This window comes from Lissotriton helveticus, chromosome 3_1, assembly GCF_964261635.1.
Source record: "Lissotriton helveticus chromosome 3_1, aLisHel1.1, whole genome shotgun sequence".
NCBI classification, from domain to species: domain Eukaryota; kingdom Metazoa; phylum Chordata; class Amphibia; order Caudata; family Salamandridae; genus Lissotriton; species Lissotriton helveticus.
Genome location: NC_136061.1, coordinates 473040325 through 473062599, shown reverse-complemented (window position 1 = coordinate 473062599; position 22275 = coordinate 473040325).

Here is a 22275-nt window from a genome sequence, read left to right as displayed (position 1 = left end):
AACTAGAGCGTCAATCCTAGATCTATGTCGCACTCATAATATTAAAGATGCATGGCGATACCTACACTCAACATCTCCTGGATACACCTATTACTCTGCACCCCACAACCTTTGTTCGCGGTTGGATATGGCCTTTGCCAACATAAACTTTTTAAATACCTGCTTAATGGAGGTCTGTCCCCGAATTTCTTCTGACCATAATCCTGTACTGCTAACATTCGATATTTCACATAGAAACATTAGCCCTGGATTATTTTCTTTTCCTAGACATTTGATTACAGACTCTGTTTATATTTTACAGCTGAAAGCTCATATTATAGAATTTATAGAAATCAACCAAGATTCTGCTACCTGTAACATAGTTTGGGATGCCTGTAAGGCAAGTATCAGGGGGTTTACGCAAGGATATGTGATTAGACTAAACTACGAACGTAAAAAAGCCAATCAATCTTTGATTTCAAGCATTTCGGCTCAAGAATCGCTGTTGTCAACTGCACTACGCCTTAAACTGCCAACGGCTGTAGAAATAGGTCTCAAATTAAATCAGATGAAGTTAGAAATAAAAGCAAAATTTATTAAAAAAACCAGTATCAAATTACACAAATATAAGATAGAACAATACGAGGGGGGGATAAAATAGGGAAAATCTTGGCCTACAAAGTAGCAGAAGACAGAGCTAATACTATAATTGCTAGTATTCGGGGCTCTGATAATCTACTACACGACCAGCCTCATGATATACTAGACCAGTTTGCCGAATTTTACAGGACTTTATATACTCCAGAATCCACCCCAAACGAAATAACAATACAGAAATACCTAGATGACCTTCCGATAGTTCCACTTAGCAAATCAGAATCAGACTCTATGTCTGAAAACATCACCGGACAAGAACTACGCCGAGCTATTACTTCTTTACCCTCTGGAAAGGCTTCAGGCGAAGATACAATACCGCTAGAGATCTATAAGATTTGCTTAGCAGAACTTCAACCGTTACTATTACAGGTAATGCAATCGATCGGGGAAACCAATAAGGCACCCAAATCATGGAACAGAGCTAAAATAATATTTTTTCTTAAAAAAAGTAAACCGAAACAGGAAAGAGGGTCATATAGGCCCATTTCTTTGATCAACACGGACGCAAAAATCTATGCAAAAATTTTAGCTTCCAGACTAGCACCTCTTATGCCTAAAATGGTTAATCCCCAACAACACGGGTTTGTTACCGGACGGGATACTACCATACACGTCAACATGGCCATCACAGCATTTGATGTGGCTGAGATTGAGTCGACCCCACTCGGTATGATATTATTGGATGCCGAGAAGGCTTTTGACCGGGTGGGGTGGAACTATCTATGGCATGTTATGAATAAAATGGGGTTTAACGGATACTTTCTAAAGGGGATAAAAGCATTATATGACAATCCCACTGCATGCATTAGCTATGGGGGTCTGACCTCTGTAGATTTTCCGATATTGCGAGGCACTCGTCAAGGCTGTCCGCTATCACCATTATTATTTGCCCTGTCACTCGAACCATTTTTACACTCTCTTCAAACACAACCCAAAATTATACCGTTTAAATCTAAGGAACAGGTGCTAAAAATAACCGCATACGCTGATGATATTGCTGTATACTCTTCGGACATTCCCCAGACTTTAGAAGGCATAAATATAGAGGCCCTTAAATTTGGCAAAGTATCTGGGTATAAATTAAATATAAATAAAACACAAATCATAGCAAACTATTTACCAACAACAGAAGTCCCTGAGATTTGTAAAACCGCAATCTATTTAGGCGTTAAAATCACATCGAAAATACGAGAAATAAACAATCTTAATTACAACGATTTAATTAAATCTACTATTGGTATATTAAAAAAATGGCATAGGCTGCCTTTGAATTTAATTGGTAGAATAAATCTTATCAAAATGAAGATACTTCCTAAATTTTTATATTTATTCCGCTCCATTCCATTTGCTTTAAATAACTCTTTTTTCAAACAGCTCGATGGGATTTTTAGCAGTTTTATATGGGGATATAAAAAAGCTAGAAGATCGCTGAAGTTTCTTAAAAATAATACAGACAAAGGTGGTTTAAATTTTCCAGACCTGAAATTATATTTCTGGTCGTCGTTTATTAGGCGCCTTCGATCTTTATTACATAAAGAAAATACATTTTTTTTTCATGCATTTATGCTAAAAGCAGAAGCCAACATGTTTTTACTGCGAGTTAACGACCCTAATTACATTAAACGGGTGAAATTCAAGACTGCTAAAGACATTATTAGGATATGGAATAACATTCTGACTTACTGTAAAACGTCCTTTTACCACCCGAAATTACCACTCTGGGACAATCCGGGTCTCCCGGGAATATTTAACGATGGAACGACTCAAAGATGGTCAACACTTGGCATTAACACTCTTGGGGATTTATATGGGGCACAAGGATTTTTACAGTTTCATACTTTACAAATTCTGTATAACTTGACGGAAAATATGAGGTTTAAGTATATACAAGTACATGATTTTCTAATAAGAAAGAAAAAGCTACTTAACATCTTAGACTCTGACATCTGGAACAGCTTATACTCTAATAAAAGTAAATCTGTGATAAGCGAGGCATATAAACATTTCTGTGCTGCTAAAACCGATGACTGTTTACAATTAGCTCAAAAATGGAGCAACAAAACTGGTTTAAATATAACGTCTCAACAAATCAAATGCTCTTTAGCTAATATAAACAACGCTGTACGTTCATCCAGTTTGAGACTACAACAGTTCCGCACAGTCTGTATGTTATACTACACACCGGAAAAGATCTCAAAGTGGTCCCTTAATGATACTCAAGGAGATCGCACTAAATGTCCTAAATGCCTTGCTTATGCAGCAGATCTAGAACATATGTTGTTTTCTTGTCCAATGTTAAAAGACTTCTGGGGGGAACTAACTAAAATTTTAAAAATTAAAAAAATATTTCTTCCCACGCTTACTCCATCGATTATATTACTCGATTTATATCCTACTGGTTCTATATCACAACCTGTTCTGACAGCAATCCTTATGTCTTGCGCCAAACTCACACTGGCTAGAGCCTGGATTTGCCCCAAACCCCCCAATATCTGGGAATGGTGGTCATTAGTTAACGAAATTCGCTCCATGGAATTTGGGTTAGCTAATTTGAGAGGATCTCGTTCACGAATGAAAGTTGAAAAAATATGGGGCGATTTCATTGATGGCCCTGAGTTCGGCTATGCTTAAAATGTTTAAATATTTGTATCATAGAATTATTGATTTTTCTGAAATGTGCCTCAAATGGGAAACCGATATTTGTTTTTGTAAAGATCGTGCAATGTATACTTTGTCTTTCATTTAATGTATTTCTGCTATGTTTCTCTCATTAGTTTGCAAATAAAAAAATTATTAAAAAATAAATAAATAAATAAACTTAGAGATGCAAACTGTGAGCAGACACAGGTGACATTATTGACAAATGTGAAAATATTATTCCTCATTTCACACAGACACTCAGTGTGATTCTTGTAAAAAAATAATAAAGCCGTACCTTTTACCAAATGACACACACAAAGAGAGAGATGGGGCAGACATAGAGTGAGATGACACACAGGCACGGAGTGAGGTGAGACACAGGCACAGAGTACCCTTTAAGCTTAGAGATGCAAACTGTGAGCAGACACAGGTGACATTATTGAAAAATGTGAACATATAATTCCTTATTTCATACAGACACTCAGTGTGATCCTTGTCAAAAAAAATGAAGCCATACATTTTACCAAATTTCACACACAAAGAGAGAGATGAGGCATACATAGAGTGAGATGACACACAGGCACAGAGTGAGGTGAGACACAGGCACAAAGTACCCTTTAACCTTAGAGATGCAAACTGTGAGCAGACACAGGTGACAATTTTGACAAATGTGAAAATATAATTCCTTATTTCATACAGACACTCAGTGTGATCCTTGTAAAAAAGAGCCATACATTTTACGAAATGACACACAGAAAGAGAGAGATGAGGCACGCACAGAGTGAGATGACACACAGGCACAGAGTGAGGTGAGACACAGGCACAAAGTACTCTTTAACCTTAGGGATGCAAACTGTGAGCAGACACAGGTGACATTATTGACAAATGTGAAAATATAATTCTTTATTTCACACAGACACTCAGTGTGATTCTTGTACAAAAAAATATTAAAGCCATACTTTTTACCCTAAAACATTCACCAGAGAGATGATGACATTAATGCAAACAGACAAATGACAGACACAAAGAGAGAGATGGGGCAGACACAGAGTGAGATGACACACAGGCACTGAGTGAGGTGAGACAGAGGCACAGAGTACCCTTTAATCTTAGAGATGCAAACCTTGAGCAGACACAGGTGACATTATTGAAAAATGTGAAAATATAATACCTTATTTCATACAGACACTCGGTGTGATCCTTGTAAAAAAAAAAAAAACCATACATTTTACCAAATGATACACACAAAGAGAGAGATGAGGCACACATAGAGTGAGATGACACACAGGCACAGAGTGAGGTAAGACACAGGCACAAAGTACCCTTTAACCTTAGAGATGCAAACTGTGAGCAGACACAGGGGACGTTATTGACAAATGTGAAAATATAATTCCTTATTTCAGACAGACACTCAGTATGATCTTTGTCAAAAATGTTAAAGCCAAACTTTTTACTATAAAACATTTACCAGAGTGAGATTAGACACACGCAAACAGAAAAATGACACACATAAAGAGAGAGATGGGACAGACATAGAGTGCGATGACACACAGGCACGGAGTGAGGTGAGACACAGGCACAGAGTACCCTTTAAGCTTAGAGATGCAAACTGTGAGCAGACACAGGTGACATTATTGAAAAATGTGAAAATATAATTCCTTATTTCATACAGACACTCAGTGTGATCCTTGTCAAAAAAAATGAAGCCATACATTTTACCAAATTTCACACACAAAGAGAGAGATGAGGCATACATAGAGTGAGATGACACACAGGCACAGAGTGAGGTGAGACACAGGCACAAAGTACCCTTTACCTTAGAGATGAAAACTGTGAGCAGACACAGGTGACGTTATTGAGAAATGTGAAAATATAATTCCTTATTTCACACAGACACTCAGTGTGATCCTTGTCAAAAATATTAAAGCCATACATTTTACCAAATGACACACACAAAGAGAGAGATTGGGCAGGCACAGAGTGAGTTGACACACAGGCACAGATTGAGGTGAGACACAGGCACACAGTACCATTTAGGCTAAAAGATGCAAACTGTGAGCAAACCCAGGTGACATTATTGCAAAATGTGAAAATATAATTCCTTATTTCATACAGACACTCAGTGTGATCCTTGTAACAAAAAAGCCATACATTTTACCAAATGACACACACAAAGAAAGAGATGAGGCACACATAGAGTGAGATGACACACAGGCACAGAGTGAGGTGAGACACAGGCGCAGAGTACTCTTTAAGCTTAAAGATGCAAACTGTGAGCAGACACAGGTGACATTATTGACAAATGTTAAAATATCATTCCTTATTTCACACAGCCAGTGTCATTCTTGTCAAAAATATTAAAGCCATACTTTTTACCATAAAACATTTACCAGAGTGAGATGAGACACATGCAAACAGAAAAATGACACACACAAAGAGAGAGATGGGGCAGACACAGAGTGAGATGACACACAGGCACAGAGTGAGGTGAGACACAGGCACAGAGTACACTTTAAGCTTAGAGATGCAAACTGTGAGCTGACACAGGTGACATTATTGAAAAATGTGAAAATGTAATTCTTTATTTCATACAGACACTCAGTGTGACCCTTGTCAAAAAAAATAAAGCCATACATTTTACCAAATGACACACACAAAGAGAGAGATGAGGCACACATAGAGTGAGATGACACAATGGCACGGAGTGAGGTGAGACACAGGCACAGAGTACCCTTTAAGCTTAGAGATGCAAACTGTGAGCAGACACAGGTGACATTATTGACAAATGTGAAAATATAATTCCTTATTTCATACAGACACTCAGTGTGATCCTTGTCAAAAAACAATAAAGCCATACATTTTACGAAATGACACACAGAAAGAGAGAGATGGGGCATGCACAGAGTGAGATGACACACAGGCACCGAGTGAGGTGAGACAGAGGCGCAAAGTACCCTTTAAACTTAGAGATGCAAACTGTGAGCAGACACAGGTGACATTATTGACAAATGTGAAAATATAATTCCTAATTTCACACAGACACTCAGTGTGATTCTTGTCAAAAAATATTAAAGCCGTACCTTTTACCAAATGACACACACAAAGAGAGAGATGGGGCAGACATAGAGTGAGATGACACACAGGCACGGAGTGAGGTGAGACACAGGCACAAAGTACCCTTTAACCTTAGAGATGCAAACTGTGAGCAAACACAGGTGACATTATTGACAAATGTGAAAATATAATTCTTTATTTCATACAGACACTCAGTGTGATTCTTGTAAAAAAATATTAAAGCCATACTTTTTACCCTAAAACATTCACCAGAGAGATGATGACATAAATGCAAACAGACAAATGACACACATAAAGAGAGAGATGGGGCAGACACAGAGTGAGATGACACACAGGCACTGGTGAGGTGAGACAGAGGCACAGAGTACCCTTTAATCTTAGAGATGCAAACCTTGAGCAGACACAGGTGACATTATTGAAAAATGTGAAAATATAATACCTTATTTCATACAGACACTCGGTGTGATCCTTGTAAAAAAATAAAGCCATACATTTTACCAAATGACACACACAAAGAGAGAGATGAGGCACACATAGAGTGAGATGACACACAGGCACAGAGTGAGGTGAGACACAGGCACAAAGTACCCTTTAACCTTAGAGATGCAAACTGTGAGCAGACACAGGTGACGTTATTGACAAATGTGAAAATATAATTCCTTATTTCACACAGACACTCAGTATGATCTTTGTCAAAAATGTTAAAGCCAAACTTTTTACTATAAAACATTTACCAGAGTGAGATGAGACACACGCAAACAGAAAAATGACACACATAAAGAGAGAGATGGGACAGGCACAGAGTGAGATGACACACAGGCACAGAGTGAGGTGAGACACAGGCACAAAATACCCTTTAACCTTAGAAATGCAAACTGTGAGCAGACACAGGTGACGTTATTGACAAATGTGAAAATATAATTCCTTATTTCACACAGACACTCAGTGTGATCCTTGTCAAAAATGTTAAAGCCATACATTTTACCAAATGACACACACAAAGAGAGAGATGGGGCAGGCACAGAGTGAGATGACACACAGGCACAGATTGAGGTGAGACACAGGCACACAGTACCATTTAGGCTAAAAGATGCAAACTGTGAGCAAACCCAGGTGACATTATTGCAAAATGTGAAAATATAATTCCTTATTTCATACAGACACTCAGTGTGATCCTTGTAACAAAAAAGCCATACATTTTACCAAATGACACACACAAAGAAAGAGATGAGGCACACATAGAGTGAGATGACACACAGGCACAGAGTGAGGTGAGACACAGGCGCAGAGTACTCTTTAAGCTTAAAGATGCAAACTGTGAGCAGACACAGGTGACATTATTGAACAATGTGAAAATATAATTCCTTATTTCATACAGACACTCAGTGTGATCCTTGTCAAAAAATAAAGCCATACGTTTTACCACATGACACACACAAAGAGAGAGAGGAGGCACACACAGAGTGAGATGACACACAGGCACAGAGTGAGGTGAGACACAGGCACAAAGTACCCTTTAACCTTAGAGATGCAAACTGTGAGCAGACACAGGTGACATTATTGACAAATGTTAAAATATAATTCCTTATTTCACACAGCCAGTGTGATTCTTGTCAAAAATATTAAAGCCATACTTTTTAACCATAAAACATTTACCAGAGTGAGATGAGACACATGCAAACAGAAAAATGCCACACACAAAGAGAGAGACGGGGCAGACACAGAGTGAGATGACACACAGACACAGAGTAAGGTGAGACACAGGCACAGAGTACACTTTAAGCTTTGAGATGCGAACTGTGAGCAGACACAGGTGACATTATTGAAACATGTGAAAATGTAATTCTTTATTTCATACAGACACTCAGTGTGATCCTTGTCAAAAAAAATAAAGCCATACATTTTACCAAACGACACACACAAAGAGAGAGATAAGGCACACATAGAGTGAGATGACACAATTGCACGGAGTGAGGTGAGACACAGGCACAGAGTACCCTTTAATCTTAGAGATGCAAACTGTGAGCAGACACAGGTGACATTATTGAAAAATGTGAAAATATAATTCCTTATTTCATACAGACACTCAGTGTGATCCTTGTCAAAAAAAATAAAGCCATACATTTTACGAAATGACACACAGAAAGAGAGAGATGGGGCACGCACAGAGTGAGATGACACACAGGCACAGAGTGAGGTGAGACAGAGGCACAAAGTACCCTTTAACCTTAGAGATGCAAACTGTGAGCAGACACAGGTGACATTATTGACAAATGTGAAAATATAATTCTTTATTTCACACAGCCACTCAGTGTGATTCTTGTCAAAAAATATTAAAGCCGTACATTTTACCAAATGACACACACAAAGAGAGAGATGGGGCAGACACAGAGTGAGGTGACACACAGGCACGGAGTGAGGTGAGACACAGGCACAGAGTACCCTTTAAGCTTAGAGATGCAAACTGTGAGCAGACACAGGTGACATTATTGAAAAATGTGAAAATATAATTCCTTATTTCATACAGACACTCAGTGTGATCCTTGTCAAAAAAAATGAAGCCATACATTTTACCAAATGACACACACAAAGAGAGAGATGAGGCACACATAGAGTGAGATGACACCCAGGCACAGAGTGAGGTGAGACACAGGCACAAAGTACCCTTTAACCTTAGAGATGCAAACTGTGAGCAGACACAGGTTACGTTATTGACAAATGTGAAAATATAATTCCTTATTTCACACAGAGACTCAGTATGATCCTTGTCAAAAATGTTAAAGCCATACTTTTTACTATAAAACATTTACCAGAGTGAGATGAGACACACGCAAACAGAAAAATGACACACAAAAAGAGAGAGATGGGACAGGCACAGAGTGAGATGACACACAGGCACAGAGTGAGGTGAGACACAGGCACAGAGTACCCTTTAAGTTAAGAGATGCAAACTGTGAGCAGACACAGATGACATTATTGAAAAATGTGAAAATATAATTCCTTATTTCACCCAGACACTCAGTGTGATCCTTGTCAAAAATGTTAAAGCCATACTTTTTACCATAAAACATTTACCTGCGTGAGATGAGACACACGCAAACAGACAAATGACACACACAAAGAGAGAGATGGGACAGGCACACAGTGAGATGACACACAGGCACAGATTGAGGTGAGACACAGGCACAGAGTACCATTTAGGCTAAAAGATGCAAACTGTGAGCAGACACAGGTGACATTATTGAAAAATTTGAAAATATATTTCCTTATTTCACACAGACACTCAGTATGCTTCTTGTCAAAAATATTAAAGCCATACTTTTTACCATAAAATATTTACCAGAGTGAGATGAGACACATGCAAACAGACAAATGACACACACAAAGAGAGAGATGGGGCAGACACAGAGTGAGATGACACACAGGCACAGACTGAGGTGAGACACAGGCACAAAGTACCATTTAAGCTTAGAGATGCAAACTGTGAGCAGACACAGGTGACATTATTGACAAATGTGAAAATATAATTCCTTATTTCACACTGACACTCAGTATGATCCTTGTTAAAAATGTTTAAGCCATACATTTTGACAAAAAACATTTAGCATACTAATTTGTTTAAGACACAGATCACAGCCCATTTAAATGACCACTACATTACAAGGCAGAAACCTGACTCATTTCCGAAATACATTTCCAATATGCTCAATTCATTTTTTGCCAGCATTACAAAAAAACATGAGACACAATGCAAGAATAAAGAAGCCCAATATGCTTCTTAATCTACCCCATAGTGCATACAGCACTCTATCTATATTACATGAATCATTACTTACCTTTAAAAGTGCATTGAAGATTTAGAACAGTGTCAGTCACACACACCAGATTTTCTTAAGCTGAATCTCTGAAATGCACCTCAAACACTGCAACCACAAATGGCCCTGATTCCCTGTAATTGTTCACACATATTCCTGGACTTAACCAGTCAAAATTCTTCCCACACTATTTCAAAACCAAACTAACATTTTAATTGGTTCTACATTTCAACACTTTCAAACTCACACAATATTCACCCATCCCCCCAGTGCTCATTCAGCCTGTTACCATGGTAACTCCCACCTAACTCAGCACACAGGTGAAAAGTTCATCATACTATGTTGCAAATGAACTCAGCAATGGTGTTTGACCTCTCAATGTACTAGCTAATCATGTGCAATGTTTCTTTCAATGACTTTTTCTCAACCATTAGAATTACTTCTTTCAAAAAACACAAGCATGCACCCTAATTTTCAGTGGAGAATTTTAAGAAACAACCAATCATTTCTTCTTTTTCAAGTGCACTGAATCTCAACCACTTTTTTTCATAACTCCTACTTTCAAACTGCTATTTCATTTCCACAGTCCATCTGAGTACAACCACATCTACCTTCAAGATGCCAAAAGTCTGGATTGTGGGTCATAGCTTTGTTCACTGGAGTGAAAAATATTTAGCAAACAGAGGTATTCCTAACCTTGATTTACCAAATGTGGATATTATGTGGATTGGCCAGAGAGGATTAAGGTGTCACCAATTGATACCATTGGTAAAATCCTTTATGCATCTACCACACCCTGACCTCATAATTGTGCACTGTGGTGGAAATGACCTGGGCACTTTGACTGGGGTAGGTCTGGAAATGCTTTTAAAGGACATCTTTGGGCAATTGATGTCACTTTTTCCAAAAACTGCCTTGGTATATTCTAATATATGCCAAAGGCAAAAATGGAACTGGTCCAACCAATTTTGTCCACAGAGTGAGAAAGAAAGGAAACATGTGAATAAATCTGTTTCTGCTTTCCTCAGACACTATGGTATGGGTTCCATATACCACAACAACTCGCGTTACAACATGCAAGGCATCTATAGGAGAGATGGTGTACATTTTACAGATGAGGGGAATAGAGTCTTCCTCTTGAATTTTAGACTCTGCATCGGTACCTACTTGTAGGTACAAAAAACACCCACATAACACAACAGCTCTTTTCAGAGCTACTCTACCTCTAAGCACTCTAAATTCTTATTTTGCTCTAATTTGTTTCACTGTTTTTCCCCGTGGTGTGCTCAGGGTAGGCGTACCGGGAAGCGTACATGGGAACGCACCCATCACTTACCCCGCGAAAATAAAAAAAATAAAAAAGTTTTTTTGCCCTTCAGGGCCCTTCTAGGCCCCCCTCAGAAAACCTAGGTGGTCAGGGGGTATCTACCCTGCCCCATTTTAATCATTTCCCCCTTTATTTTTTCACCTCTTGTGTCTCTACCGAGACACAAGATGGCGGACTCTCCGGACTGTTTAGAATGTCTGGAAGCGCGCATATAGATATATATGTGTTTTTGAAGTTAATTTTCGTAAAAACCACTTGAGCAATTTTCACCAAATATTGAAAAGGCACTTCTGCGTACCAGTCCCTACAATTTTGCAAAGTTTAGTGTATTTCCATTCAGCGGTTCGGGCTGTAGCCTTGTCTATTCGTCCTATGGAAATTAACATGGGGAAAATACGCTTTGGGACCCCCCTTTTTTCTCGGCCCCCGCATGACGAATCCCCCCGAAACTTCCAGGGAAGAAGCAGAGCGGAGCTTGCCTAAATTTTGGAAAATTACACGCGAGTTCCTCAACCGGCGCCAAAGTTATTCCCAATAGAATGTTGCGGATTTCCTATGGTAGCTAGGTCCTAACTATAACTACCTACTGACGACCGCCAGTAGGTTATATATATTTATATATATACATATATATCCACTGAAAAACACAGGTTTCAGGGACGTCATATTCAGAAATTAGCATTTAAAAAACCTTAGAATTTCACAGAAAAAAACAAAGGTTAGAGGGACGTTATAGTGAGGCTGACATTTCACTCGTATAAAAACAGAGAAACTCGGCTGTTATAGCTGAGCTAACTATAACTTCGCCCCGCAATGCACTGCTTATGTCTTCACATATTCCATCACATATGACATGGTTAGTGACATCACTGATGTAATATCAAATGACATTACTGATGATATCAGTGATGGCATCATTTACAACATCTCTGACTCAGCCACTCACACCCCTATAGAATCTTTTATACATCCATTGCCACTCCCACACAAACAATTAAATGAAACAAGGGAACCCACTCGGTAAGCAAGGACCAAGGGTATTAGTAATATCAGTTAACAAAGGTCCTTGACATTAGGCAATTTACGTAGACTGAGGATAATTATAGGCCACAATCTGCACTATAGTGAATAAGGAGTCCAGCCGGACCCTGAATTTAATCAATGTAAAGAGTGGAAAACATTTAAAACGACATATATATAGTGGGACACAATCCTGTATCCACAACAAAACAAAGGCTAGACAAACATTTTACAAAAATAGGAGATTAACAGGCAATTTTACACATCTTGAGAAGCTAGTACAAGTTAAAAATGATCAATCTAGCTTTACTCTTGTAGTCAAAACGCATTTGTGTCACACAATGGGGAACTAATGTTTAGACTACAACAACTGTCGATGGTGTTTTGATCCTATAAAAATGGAGGATCATCATCAAGACAACCAATGAATTGCCTACTATGTAAGCCTGTGAATAAAGATGGGAAAACATAAAAACAAAAGACAATTGTTTAGATCCTTGATTCATCCTGCAGTTCATAGCATAAACAGATTCCATGCCATGCTTTAAGGTGGAAAGCCTGTCATACGTGCGGGAAGGTGCAATGACTGGTGACATTCAACCACATTTTCTTATTTGTGATCTAACAACCAGTGATAGGATACTGTGATCAACAGGGCAGGGAAGCTAAGAATGGGGTGCCAGGTCGGGGCGCGTCTTAATCTAGACTACCACTAGTGCCTCGGCATGCTATGGCTCGAGAGACGGAAGAGACCTCTTAGAACCTTCCAATGGTGGGGGTGTAAAGCTACCCAGTGTTGACATTGCAGCAATTATATGGAGCTTACCTGATTGATAAGGAGGACTGGGCTTCTGGGTTCATAACTATGATGATAGTGCAGGAACGGTTCAGAATGGAGAACCTGGGGAGGGCACCTAATTAGACATCAACCAAAACCATGGATGTATAATGGAGGAAATGACAGTTGCGCTTACCTCCGTGTGTATCTGTTCCCAGGCGGAATGTAGCCGAGGGGAGATGGTCGCCCTAGGTACGGTAGTGCTAGAGACAAGGGAAAAGGAATCTAAGCCATGACTGAGGAGGGATACCCCAATGGGGATAAACAAGGAGAGTTGGAGGGGTGCTCACCTGCATGGAGGACATACAGTGCGTCCCGTCTTGTGGCGATGCTGCAATCAGAGGAAGTCCGCTTCACTCCCTCGGGAGAGAGGACAACCAATTTGGGGTTGAACCTTAGGACAGGGTGGGGAGTGTAGGGTCGGCATCGGAGGAATAGCTTACCTGCTTCAATTGCGGAATGCAGAGCGCAATTAATGGTGGCCACCCGGAATCAAGGCGTCACCTGCGGAATACAATTTTTAAATACATAGTACATGTGGCATATGTCTCGGGCTTATTTATCATGCGTGGAGGGGGAAGAGCTAGGCTTACCTCCGTGTTCGGATAGAACAACGGAAGGGTCGGTCAGGCGGGCGCAGTCACGGTGGATATCCGAATTCTTGACCGAACCTAAAATTAAGGGAGTATGTCAGCAAGGGTCCAACGTTCTGCTGAAAGAGACTCACGCATCAGGGATAGCAGTAGGGGAGCTGCAGGGGAAAAGCTTACCTAATTGTTCATGATGGAACATCAATGTACGTCTGTCGGGCTGGATCGCTCTGATCGGACGAAAAAATGGCAAGCGTGAGGCATAAGAATCATATGTCGGCCATACTGGATGGGGCTGGAACCTCATGGTGGACGATTATGGCAGCCATTTTAGGGTGGGATGAGGGTTTCAAGGAGAGGGCCATATTGGAAAGGGGTGAATTTCGACCCAGTGAACAAGAGTGACCTAATAGTATTAAATTCATAATTAGAACCGGCGCAGTGAGTAAGGGTGAATATTGTGCATTATATAAACACTAAAAACAATTGTTTTCAATCCAAATATTGACAAGGCATTGTACTATCATGACAGCTTGAAATTGTGAACAGCCAGCGAGGAATCAGTTGCAACAAGAGGCTTCATGTTCAGAGCAGAGTAGTCCAATCTTCATTGCGGTTCAATCCATTCCTAATATTGTCTATGAGCAGAATCATTTTTAGTTCCTCTTTATTCAATAAATGCACAATGTCTCCTCCACGTGGTGGCAATTTAACTGATTTGAGGACAGTCCATTTCAAATCATTGTCACTATGTCCTTTTTCAGTGTAGTGGTCCACCAAGGGAGCGTTAGGCGTTTTACAGCGGATTCTGCTGCGGTGTTGGCCTATCCTGGTTTTTATCTTTTGTTTGGTTTGACCAACATAAACAAGCTTGCAAGGACACTGGATCAAATAAATCAATTCACAGCTGTTACAATTGGTGAAATGTTTGCAGTTAATGGTGACATTGTTGAAAATAAAAGTTTTAGCTTCTATGGTAAGGTCACATACATTGCACGATCCACATTTAGCATGACCCACAAGCGGTGTTTGATTCCAAAGGGAATTTAACGTGTCACGTATGGGGGGACTAGGCATTGCGGCCCTCACCAGATGGTCCTTTAAGTTAGAACTTTTCTTAAATGCAAATAAGGGTCGATCAATGTGCAAGGTGCCAGCGTTGAGAATAGGCCAGTGTTTGATTATACTTTTTTTCAAACCATTAGACACAGGTGAAAATGTGGTCACACACGCTATTCTTTTGTTGGACTCACTGTCTTTAGCTGTAGGGCAGAGAAGAACCTCCCTTGGACAATACCAGGCACGTTTTACTGCTCTCCTGATGAGCCTTCTGGGGTACCCCCTGTCTTTCAGTTTGTCAGATAACACTGCAGCTTCCTTAAAATAATCCTCCTTTGCCAAGCAATTCCGTCTGATACGGAGGAGTTGTGAATAGGGTAGGGAGTCCCTTAGCGCTCTAGGATGATTGCTATTGTAGCTCAGAAGTGTGTTCCTCTCAGTAGGTTTGCGGTATAGTTTCGTCTGCAATACACTTTCAGAATGGTAAATGTTCAGATCTAAAAAGGGAATCGACTCAGCATCAACTGTGCTCGTGAATGTGAGCCCACAGCAGTTGTTATTGAGCCAGTGGATAAACTGATTCAGGCTAGCATGGTCATTGTTCCAGACTAAGAAGATATCGTCAATATAACGTCTCCAAATGGAGTTCGCAGACGAAAATGGGTTGGTGGGAGTCAGTATAGTGTCTGTCTCAATTCTATCCATGAAGAGTATGGCGAGATTGGGGGCAAAAATAGCCCCCATGGAAGTCCCCTTCACTTGTTGATAGTACTGAAATTTCTTGTTGAGCAGATTTCCAACAATTGAAGAATAAAAACAGAGGGAACCCTGTGTGGTCTGGGCCTGTTTTAAAGAATGTCACGTATGACCAAAAGCGCCGCAGTTTGGGGGATATTTGTGTACATGGACTCCTCGTCCATAGTACACAATATCTGATCTCCCACAGAGAATGGTGTTTCTTCAATCAGGTTCACCATGGCCATGCTATCCCTGACGTAGCATTGAGTGACTGGTACAAATTCCTTAATAAAGACGTTCACATAATGTCCAAGGGGCTCAAGTATTGAGCCACACCCAGACACTATAGGTCTACCAGGTGGGTTTAGGATATTTTTGTGGACCTTCGAAAGGGTGTAAATAACAGGCATTCTAGGTGATTTGATGTTAAGAAATTTGAATTCTTTCGTGTTGATGATTCCCAATTCCAAGGCCTCTGTAGTGACTTTCGAGATAAGGCTCTGTAGGTCCTTAGTAGGGTTAGTGGGGAGCCTCATATAATGGTCAGTATTAGCCAATTGTCTGAGGATTTCCTTTAAATACAAGTCTCTATTTTGTAAGACAATGCCTCCCCCCCTTGTCCGCACTTTTGATGATCAAGTTGTCAATACTTTTCAATGTTTGAATGGCTTTCTTTTCTTCTATTGGCAGATAGTATGGAATGAATTTTTTGGTTTCCTTAAGGGCATTAAGCTCTTTAGTAACCATTTTCTCAAAAGTAATTTCTTCTGGAGGGACCATACCTGCTGTTGGAGAGAAGGTAGAGGGTGGTCTGAACGGGGTGTTTGCCATAACCGAGGGTGTTGATTTAATTGGAAGAAAGCTTCTAAGCGAATCCTCCGAAAAAATCTGAGGATTTCGGTCTGTAGTTCAAGAAAGTCAGTGCGTACGGTGGGCACAAAAGAGAGTCCCTTACTAAGGAGTGAGGTTTCAGCAATGGACAAATTATGGGTAGATACATTAAAAATGGGAATGGTCTGTGTATTCATTGTGTCACTATCTACCACTGATAAAATTTCTGTCGTGTTTGTCGCTCCCCCGGTGGATTGTACCACCGTGGTACTCGTTTGGCTTTCCCACGTGTCGGTGGATTGGATTGGCCTCTTTCTAAAAAATTACTCCTACTAGGACCAGGGTTCCTATTTGATGCTCCTGCGTTATCCCCTGAATCGGAGTTATCCGATAGGTCAACAGAGGAATCAGAAAAACCAACTAGGGTTTGCCGTTGGTTAAAGCGACACCAAGGCCTGGTGTTACGTGGGTTCGAATAAGCACGATTTGTATAAAAATCCTTTTGGAGGTACGGGTATGTTGTTTCAATATGGTAGGCCTTAAGTTTTTCTTGACCTTATTGGCTTTCTTATTTTGTTCAATCCTGTAGAAATCGTCTACAGTTTTCTGTACCTGGTCTAATAACTTTTTAGCGTCGGGGACTAAGCTGGTATCGTTAATCTTTTTTACAATTTCGTCAATCTCAGCAGCTAGGGAGGAAAGAGTTTCAGTTGCTATTTCAATGCCCAAGACAAGCCAGTGTCTTGAGCACTTGGTACCAATATGGATATTACGTACTATCAGTCCCACTGGTAATATATCTGCTTTGAGGTACTGTCTTAGCATGAGGGTCATTAGCTCTAGACGTACTTGTTTTTTAAAAATGTTTCCAATTGGTCAGGCAGGGAAGAAGAAACACTAGATGGAGCATTATCAGTGGTGTCAGAGAACAAGCAAGGGCCTTCACAGATTTTTTTAATGTATTCATCCGAATACATAGGAGCAAGGTCTGACATGCTGTGCGTCACTGGAGGATGAGAAGGAATTAGGCATAATGGACAAAGATACAGGAAATGTTACAGGAAGGGGCCCACTTCAGGAGGAAGTAGATAGGGAAATGTCCCTTGCAATCCGGCGATTGTGCAACATACTATTAAATGAAACAATGGAACCCACTCGGTAAGCAAGGACCAAGGGTATTAGTAATATCAGTTAACAAAGGTCCTTGACATTAGGCAATTTACGTAGACTGAGGAAAATTATAGGCCACAATCTGCACTATAATGAATAAGGAGTCCAGCCGGACCCTGAATTTAGTCAATGTAAAGAGTAGAATACATTTAAAACGACATATATATAGTGGGACACAATCGTGTATCCACAACAAAACAAAGGCTAGACAAACATTTTACAAAAATAGGAGGTTAACAGGCAATTTTACACATCTTGAGAAGCTAGTACAAGTTAAAAAAGATCAATCTAGCTTTACTCTTGTAGTCAAAACGCATTTGTGTCACACAATGGGGAACTAATGTTTAGACTACAACAACTGTCGACGGCGTTTCGATCCTATAAAAATGGAGGATCATCATCAGGACAACCAATGAATTGCCTACTTTGTAAGCCTATGAATAAAGATGGGAAAACATAAAAAACAAAAGACAATTGTTTAGATCCTTAATTTATCCTGCAGTTCATAGCATAAACAGATGCCACGCCATGCTTTAAGGTGGAAAGGCTGTCATACGTGCGGGAAGGTCCAATGACTGGTGACATTCAACCACATTTTCTTATTTGTGATCTAACAACCAGTGATAGGATACTGTGATCAACAGTATACAAAATGAGGGTCCCTGTGAACTGTGCATACATTATTCACATTTATTTAGAGCAATATTAACAGAACATTAGGCACACTGTAAATTAATCACAATGAGCAAATACTGCAATTAATAAGTTATCATAACAGTGCCCCAAAGGAAATGGAGTGAATAGCGTGATGCTGTGAAGGAGAAAGGGATAGATAAAGAAAAATAATGGTTGTGACAAATAGATATATCAAATTCTTAAATTTTTGACACAAAATATCGGCTTCAGGTCCCTGAGCCAGATAAAGGATTCAAAAGATATCCCATTAATTCTCAAAACAAGCTCTTCATCCAATGCCGACCCTTCACTCCCCACCCTGTCCTAAGGTTCAACCCCAAATTGGTTGTCCTCTCTCCCCAGAGAGCGAAGCGGCCTTCCTCTGATTGCTGCATTGCCACTAGACGGGATGCACTGTATATCCTCTATGCAGGTGAGCACCCCTCCAACTCTCCTCGTTTAACCCTATTGGAGTATCCCTCCTCAGTCATGGCTTAGATTCCTTTTCCCTTGTCTCTAGCACTACTGTAACTAGGGCGCCCATCTCCCCTCGGCTACATTCTGCCTGGGAACAGATTCACACGGAGGTAAGCGCAACTGTCATTTCCTCCGTTATACGACCATGGTTTTGGTTGATGTCTAATTAGGTGCCCTCCCCAGGTTCTCCATTCTGAACCGTTCCTGCACTATCATCATAGTTAGGAACCCAGAAGCCCAGTCCTCCTTATCAATCAGGTAAGCTCCATATTATTGATGCAATGTCAGCCCTGGGTAGCTTTACACCCCCACCATTGGATGGTTCTAAGAGGTGTCTTCCATCTCTCGAGCCATAGCATCTCGAGTTATAGCATGCCGAGCCACTAGTGCTAGTCTAGATTAATACACGCCCGACCTGGCACCCCATTCTTAGCTTCCCTGCCCTGTTGATCACAGTATCCTATCACTGATTGTTAGATCACAAATAAGAAAATGTGGTTGAATGTCACCAGTCATTGCACCTTCCCGCACGTATTAAAATCTTGTTAATATGAGAATATAGACTTAACATGTCAATCCATCTCACATATTAAGCATACTTAAGTCAATTTCAGAGTAGATGTTAGACTCCGGCATAAACCAGTGTTAGCGTGAGTTTTGCTATCGCTCCTCAAGTCCAAAACCTACTTGTAAATACAACGCTGTTATGGTAACGCCCTCTTCCATGTTCTATTGTCATAGGAACACCTACCTAGCCTCTGGGAACTCCTACATTGCAACTCATTGCAGATGCGAAGCGAGGCGTTAGCAAAGCTGCTGCTAACATGCATTAATGCATGTTAGCACCGCATAGTAAATAGGGCGTTGTAATTTTCGCCGCATTTTTTGCTTTCAAAGCCAAAAATGCAGCGAAATGGCCCTGGTAATATGCCCCAATGTCATTTTAGACAAACAAGACTGCTCCCTGCACTTTAGCAGGAGAAACACATACACATATTAAAAACAAAGGCAACACATACAACTCCTCTCAAATTATTAACTCACCTATCAACTTGATTTGTAGATTAAGAACTATGTCAGTCACACACGATTTTCTTAATCAAAAGCTCTGTACTGCACATATCTTAGGAAAACCAAAAAATTGCAACATTTCCCTCTCATTCTGCAAACATATACATGTAAATCTCAAATCAACTTGCTTCCCACATTAATTGAAAAGCTAACATACTCTTCTATTGGTTACACATTTCAACACTTTCCAATTGACATAAGATTGAACCCTATCCCCAATCTGCTTACTGCCTGTTACTATGGTAACAGTTCATGGAACACTCAACTGAGCACACAAGTCACAAGTTCAGCACACAATGTTGCTATTCCAAACCGAAAGTGTGCATGACTTTTCAAAATATCAGCTTATCCTATGTAATGTTCCTTTCAAACAGTTTTTCTTAACCAATAGGAAACATGCTTTTAAAAAACAGAAACATGCAGCCTACCTTTTAGTCTAGTATGTTGGTAAACAGCCAATCATTTCTTTTCTTTTTTCAAAACTGCATCTTATCCACCATTTTAGAAAAATCTTACTTCTCAAACTGCCATTTCACATACAGACACCTTCTGAGTGTACCCAGACCTCCTTTCAAGACGCTTAAAGTGTGGATTGTGGGACACAGCTATACTTTCTGGAGCCAAAGGTATGCTGAAAGCAAAGGCATTGACAAAGACCTAGCTTTGCCAAATGTAGACATTAAATGGACTGGACAGAAAGGGTTAAAGTGGCATCAATTGATTCCATTGGTTAAATCCCTTTTGCATCTCCAACACCCTGACCTCATAATTGTGCACTGTGGTGGCAATGACCTAGGCAATTTCACTAGGGTAGGTCTGGAAATGATGTTTATGAAGGACACCTATGGAAAATTGATGTCACTTTTCCCCTAAACTGCCTTTGTCTATTCTAACAGATGCCAAAGGCATAAATGGAACTGGTCCAATCAATTTTGTCCACAGATTGAGAAAGCTAAAAAACATGTCAATAAATCGGTTTCTGCTTTTATCCGAGAGTATAGGATAGGGTCCATTCACCACAACAATCTGCATTTTTATATGGATGCCATCTATAGGAGAGACGGTGTACATTTTGCAGATGAGGGTAACCGAGTCTTCCTCATCAACCTTAGACTTTTAATCGGTACTTATTTGTAGGTACCAAAATATCTGAATAAACACAAGGGCTCTTTTTAGAGCCACCTAAGATCTAAACACATAAGCTTGATATATATCTGAAAAATATTACTTTCTTTTCCTTGGAGTCGTGCACCCAAAGCATTCACACCAAGGAGCCGTGCTGGGAGTCGCGCACCCAGCGCGTGCACATTATGGGCCCGCACTGAGCGCCGCGCTGGATGTGAAACTCCTAACATTCCCAAAAAAAAAAAAACTACCTATCACTCATTTCTATTCTCCCCAGGAACCCTATCCCCTGGGGCCTATATGCAATGTTAGGGACCATGGGGGGAGCCTCAATGCCCCACTCAGTCCCAGACTACTCCCCGCATCCTTCGGGAGCCAGCATTGCTTTTCCACACGGCGAACTGCTAACATGCAGCTCCCCATGTGGAAAACCAATCTGGTTTGCATATTGAAACTGAAAATTCAAACAAACATTGTTATGTCAGGACGGGAGCCTCAGCTCCGCCCTGCCATAGCAAACAGCAGGTTCCGGGGGTGGGCACCCCGACACACTGCAGGAGTCCACCTAGGGGGTGGCGCTCCCCTGGAAACTTGACGTCCCTGAGAGGAGGGCCAAGCAGCCACCCTCCCACAACATAAAAAACCCCGGGGAATGGTGTACCCAGAGCTAGAAGGCCCCCTCTGAGCCCCAAATTAAATACATTTATTTTTTCCCCCAGGATTTGCCCCTCACGTGGGCTAATTTTTAAACAAGCGCGGGAGATCGCGCTTCATTTTTTTACGGCGGAACCGCGCACCCTGTAAACATTTTTCCATTTTTTTTAAAAAACATTTTTTTTTGGCCCTTGTACTTCTGGGACCCCCTAAGCAGGTCTAGAGGGTCAGGATATTTCTACCCTGCCCCGTTATATGTTTGGCACACTTGTTCCACTGATTTCTTGAGCCTCGCTTCTACCGAGGCACAAAATGGCTGCCAACACTTCCTGGTTTGGAATGTTGACAACAGTTGACAGCCAATTAGCATGCAGCTCGTGATCGTAAGGGTGCGCTAAGGATGCTTGAAGCCACCACTTGTTTTCTTTTCTTTATTGTATCAATTCCTGGTTTTTCACATTGTGACCAGGCCAATATGGCTGCCAGCTTTTTGGATTAAAGTAAACTGTAGCCCTTTGTTAATGTTGTCATCTG